This window comes from Musa acuminata, chromosome BXJ1-4 (genome assembly GCF_036884655.1).
Source record: "Musa acuminata AAA Group cultivar baxijiao chromosome BXJ1-4, Cavendish_Baxijiao_AAA, whole genome shotgun sequence".
Lineage (NCBI taxonomy): Eukaryota > Viridiplantae > Streptophyta > Magnoliopsida > Zingiberales > Musaceae > Musa > Musa acuminata.
In genome coordinates, this window is record NC_088330.1 from 186,398 (window position 1) to 192,572 (window position 6,175).

The following is a 6,175-nucleotide window of genomic DNA, read 5'->3' on the forward strand; positions in this document are numbered from 1 at the left end:
ATCGGTCGGATATGCTAACCCGGAGTTTCTCACTATCGACGCTTGTCAGACGACGCCCAACCACTTTTGCCGGTGGTAAAAGGGTTCTTCAGCCTGTTGTTCCAGAATCGGTCAAATCCAGTGATGACCATTTCTGGTGGCGAGCTGAAAGCACGCTTCGGAGTCCCTACCTCCCGCCCGCCCGCCCGCATGTAGCTGGTCCCAACCACAAGAAGGAAGGATGATGATGACTCGGCGGCTTCCGTCCGGGGATGTTTAGAAAGGTCACCGATCATGTTGTGCGGCTCGCCATGACGTTGCGATGATGTCATTGCCGTGTCATGTTGACTTCATTGCAAAACGCGATCCCCATCCGATCACGACGATTAATGGTGCCATGCAGTACGTTGAGGAACTCGAGTATATTGGTTGAAGACGCAAAACAATCACGGTTTCCATCTACCGAGGACGCGTGACGAAGCAGAACCGTTGATCAACGATCGATCGACGCTTACCAACTTTAGAAGATACCAAACCAAATTGCTCCGGTGGGATCAGGATGAGTTGAGAAGCTGATAAGGAATCCCACTTCCTCTTTCCTTTTTTTCCCCTTTTGCAGCGACATGGTACGTATGGTCGAACGCTTTGTCTGCGTGAGGTTTTAGGCCTGAAATGATCCATCGGTGGGGGGGGCGCATGGTCCCTTCTGCCACAGCTGCCTTCTCATTGGCTAAGAAAAAGATCCACATCGATGTGCAGAAAGCAATGCACCTGAGCTACTAGTTTTAGCTTCCTTCTTTTTCCAAGTCCTCAAATGCAGCTTAGCTTGCCTTCTGAAGTTGCAGCTTTTCTACCAAAGCGGAGCACATTGACCACCACCGCCCATCCCCATCCTCTTTCCCACCATCTGCCTGCTTTGATTTGATGATGGTTCGGGATAGTCCATGCAACTTCAAATTTCTAATCTTTCATCTCGGTTCATGCTGCTCCTTTGCAACCATGGCGCCATGATCACGTTCTTCAATTGCAGCCTGGAACACTCTTTCCCTGGTAAAACTAAAAATGTACACGTTCACCCTTTTAGCTAATAGAAATCTCACAAGCCGTACGTTTCCAAAGGCTGATATTGTTCCTTCCACCAACTACTGAGATCTGCTCTTAAACTATATACTTACGTTGTAGCCGAGACGGTTTGCATGTTTACCGAGGCACGCCTTGCGCACAGGTAGTAGTGTCTGTGTGGAGGTGCCACTCACTCGCACGCATGCCGTGTCCTTGCGTGGACATGACAACCCATGCGATGTACAAGACAACGTGACGGGGGCCCCTTCAGCCTTACAAAAGATGAGGGACACCGACCGCGACAAGCCGCGGCGCTCTGCCTCCACGCGCGTATGCGTGAGAAGCAAATTAGACGACCCATATACAGTCAGGAGTCCTATATATATATATATATATATATATATATATATATTCCACTTCAACTCCTTGTCTTATCGAAGCAGCAGCTTGGCTTTAAACCAGAAAGGCTAGCCATGGATCATGGTGTTTAATTTGACCACAGTCCTCCCTGTTTTATGTATATCACTTCATAACAGGCTTCTTATCTTTTTAGCATTATTCTCAGTGCTCGCTCCTTCAGCAGGTGGAAGGAAGCAAGATTGATTAGCTACGAACCAAAGTTCTGGAGTAGGAATATATAAAGTGGGAGATGATAGATGCTTAGAGGCAAAGGAGAGCATCAAAGGCTGACTAAAAGATACTTTGGAGCTGGAGTCGACTGGTGTTAAGAGCTCGACAAAGTGAAGGAAAAGTGTCTGCCAATTATAACAGCTGGAGGCTCTTGGTCATGTGATGTTAGAACATTAATGTCAGCTTCATTGATGTGGAGCGATCTATCAAAGCATTATTCCAGGCGTGTCTAATCCAATTTACTAACATGTAGACGGAATGGAATTGTTCTTCCTCGCATTCCTTTTTGTACAATAATAAATGTATTATTTAATATAAGCAAGATGTTCTATATTCTTTTTTGTACAGTAATAAATATACTAGCTAGATGTTCGATATTACGATCATCCAACATAATAATCACATGTGGCTGACATTGTTGAATCTCGTATTTTGATGATGAAACTACTTGATATATGTTTATGATTTAATCTGCGTTTTGAGTGACGCAGGATGCTTCGATCAGGATGAGACAATTAAAGCAGGAAAATCATAGTGTGTCGAAGGAACATGTCAGAAGATTGGACGTCGGGCCAGTGGATCGGTCGACGTATCGACAGAAGGCTTCGGGCCGTGGACTCGGGCATCGGGCCAAGAAGAGCGGGTATTGTGCCAAGGATATCGGAGTTGCGGAGTCAACTGGCCGATTGGGCAATAGGCTACACGAGAGGACGATGCGCCGAAGAATCGGACGAAGCGTCGAGGGACCAATGACATGTCGGACAACTTGGTTAATTGCTTAGGATTAATTGTCTCGATTGAAGTTTTGTTTTAAGTGTGCAGGATTAACTACGATGAGAGTAAGACAAGCAGCAGGAGTTGCGCCGGAGTCAAGATCATGATCACGTTGGGAGTTCGAGAGTTCGACGGAAGTTCGGACGGTCGTCGGAGGTTCAGAGAGAACAGATCCGAGAAGTCCAGAAGCTTGCCAAGCGAAGCTCGTCGGAACTCGCCAAGTGGATCGTCGCAAAGTCCAGGAGTATGCCGGATGTCCGCAGAAGGATCACCGAGGGTTATCGGTTGATCGACGGAAGTTGGCAGGAAACTCGCCGGAAGAAGCGATTGACGGATCGGAGCAAGCTGCAGAAGTTGTCTTAGAGATAATCGTAGTTAGCACGATGATTAAGCATGAAAATGGGAGGTGATCCCATTAGCTTAATCTTGGGGCAATTGGGCCCCTGAAAAGATTCAAAGTGGGTCGAATGGAGTGAACCATTCGGACCCTGATTGCACCAGGAGGTGCAACCGCCCCAGCCAGGAGGTGCAACCGCCTGGGCTGTGGGGTTGAGAGGTGCAACCGCCCCAGCCAGGAGGTGCCACCGCTTGGGCTGTGGGGCTGGGAGGTGCAACCGCCCCAGCCAGGAGGTGCAACCGCCAGGGCTGCACGGTTGGGAGGTGCAACCGCCCCAGCCAAGAGGTTGCACCGCCAGAGCTCAAGTTCCGAGCTCTGCCAGGCGATGCAACCACCAAGCTCAGTCTTCGAGCTTTGGCAGAGAGGTGCATCAGCCTGAGCTCAGTCTCGAGCTCTGCCAGGTGATGCATTCACCAAGCTCAGTCTTCGAGCTCTGGCAGAGAGGTGGATCAGCCTGAGCTCAGCTTGGAGCTCTGCCAGGTGATGGAACCACCGAGCTCTGTTTCGAGCTCTGCCAGGTGATGCAATCACCAAGCTCAGTCTTCGAGCTCTGCCAGGTGATGCAACCATCGAGCTCAGTCTTCGAGCTCTGGCAGAGAGAAGCAATCGGCAGAGCTCAGTCTTCGAGCTCTGCCAGGCGGTGCCACCTCTCCAGTCGAGAGGTGCAACCGCCTAATCCCAGAATTCTGGGATTTGATCGATTTGATTGTTTTGAGCTCGAATTTTGAATTGGGTTGGGGCCTATAAATACCCCACCCATTCAGCACTGAATTGAGTAAGAACTGACCCGAAATCTTGATCTTTTCAGTGGTTCTTAGAGCTCAAAACTGCTAGTTTTCCTCCTCCTTCTGTTCTTCAAGTTTGAGTTGTAAAGAGAGGAGAGAAAACATCTGTAAAGGTTGTCTCCTAAGCCTGTCAAAAGGAGAGAAATTGTAAGAGGGAAGTTTGGCCTTCGCCCATTGAAGGAAGGCACCTAGTTGACGTCGGCAACCTCATCGGTGGAGGAAGCCAAAAGTGGAGTAGGTCAAGGCTGACCGAACCACTCTAAATCTCTGGTTTGCGTTTACTTTCGAGCACTTTATCATTACTGCAAACCTCCCTTATCACTACTGTTCTCTGCGCTTTCACGAACAAGTTCTAAGTGCTGTTCTTCCAAATCTGCATTCAGACGTAAACTCGTATTTTCAGACATTACAGTTTACGTTTACGTTTGATTCTGCAGAACTGTTTTCCGTGCTTTTACGAACGAGCTTCCTTGCAGTTTACGCTTACATTTTAATCCTATTAATAACTGCAATCTGTCCTCTACGATTTTACGAACGAGTTTCAACATTTAGACGTAAAACTGCATTCAGACGTAAATCGGCTTTCTTCGCTCAATCATCAGATTTCAGTTCACGTTTACGTCTTGGTTTCAACTGCATACTGCCTTCTGCGAGTATACAAACGAGTTTCAAAGTTTAGACGTAAATCTGCGTCTAACTGCGTTTAGACGTAAATCTGCGTTTAGACGTAAAACTGCGTTTAGACGTAAAACTGCGTTTAGACGTAAAACTGCGTTTAGACGTAAATCTGCGTTTAGACGTAAAACTACGTTTAGACGTAAAACTGCGTTTAGACGTAAAACTGCGTTTAGACGTAAATCTGAGTTTAGACGTAAACTGCGCTTAAACGCAAAACTGCGCTTAGACGCAATCTGCGCTTAGACGCAAACTGCACTTAGATACAAACTGAGAATTTGCTTTTGCATCATAATAGTTTTTGAACGAACGCAGCTTTTGGTTTTTAATTATTATAAGATTTCCGCTGCACTAATTCACCCCCCCCCCTCTTAGTGCTCTCGATCCTAACAATTGGTATCAGAGCGGGGTATTTCTCATTTCGGATTTACACCCGAGAGAAATGACTTTTCAAGAGGGCTGTTCGGTCTTTCGTCCACCGTTCTTTAACGGATTGGACTACACTTATTGGAAAACTCGAATGAGAGTTTTCTTAATTTCTCTAAATCTGGATTTATGGAACATCATTGAAAACGGTTTTCAACTTCCCTCCAAACCGATGAACGAATGGTCGGTTTTGGAGAAGAAGAATTTTTCTTTAAACGCAAAGGCTATGAATGCCCTATTTTGCGCATTGGACAAAAAAGAGTTCAATCGGATTTCTACGTGTGAAACGGCTTTCGATATTTGGCGCACTCTTGAAATCACGCACGAGGGAACTAGTAGAGTCAAAGACTCGAAAGTTAATATTCTACTGCTTGATTTCGAGCTTTTTCATATGAAACCAAGCGAAAACGTTGTTGACATGTACACCCGTTTTACGGATGTCGTCAATAGTTTAAAATCACTTGGTAAAAGCTTTTCGGATTTTGAACTCGTTAACAAAGTTTTGCGCTCACTTTCTAAAACTTGGGATTCAAAAGTAACTGCTATTCAAGAATCGAAAAACTTGAACCATTTTCCACTTGAAGAACTAATTGGTTCATTGATCACATATGAAATGACGTGCAATGCACGTGAAGAACTTGAGAACCACCTTCCAAAGAACAGGAAGGATTTGGAACTCTGGACAAATGAATGCCACTTGAGCGATGACTCAAGTGATGAGGACAATGATGAACAAACCAACCTTCCAAAGAACAGGAAGGATTTGGGACATAGAACATTTGAAGACCACTCGAGCATAAGCTCAAGTGATGGTGAACTTAAAATGAAACGAAAATTAAAAAGCAAAAAGAATGGAACTACTTGCTTTAAACGCAAGAAGAAGAACAAAAATTGGGATGAATCGAGCTCCTCCGAAGAAGAGAAAGTCAACAAAAGCAAGGCGGCAAACTACGCCTTAACAGCCTACAATGATGAGGTAATCGAAATCCCCCTAATTTACTTCGAAATTACATGATGCATTTCATGATGCATTTTTCTTTTTCTTTAAATTTTCTTGAAAATTATATTTTTAATAATTTAACAATGAAAATGCAAAAATATGATCATGCTTGTAATCTTGAAAATGATAATGAAAATTGCATGTCTTATGTTAATGCAAGATAGAAATCTAATGATTTTACACCTAGTGAGATTAATCTTATGTGCTTGAGAAGCAAGAATGTATATTTTGATGATTTTCATATTGCTTTTCAATGACGATACATGGCTTTTGTCTGGAAGGCTTGATATTTTTCATTGTCTTTGTTTATTAAATATAATGTATGGTTTTGACATAAAAATAAAGATTTGAGCATGCTATTATAAAGTCAATCATAAATTAAAACTAAAGAAGTTTTAGGCATTTATAAGAATCATTCAAAATTATGTTCAATGAAACCTTGCTTAA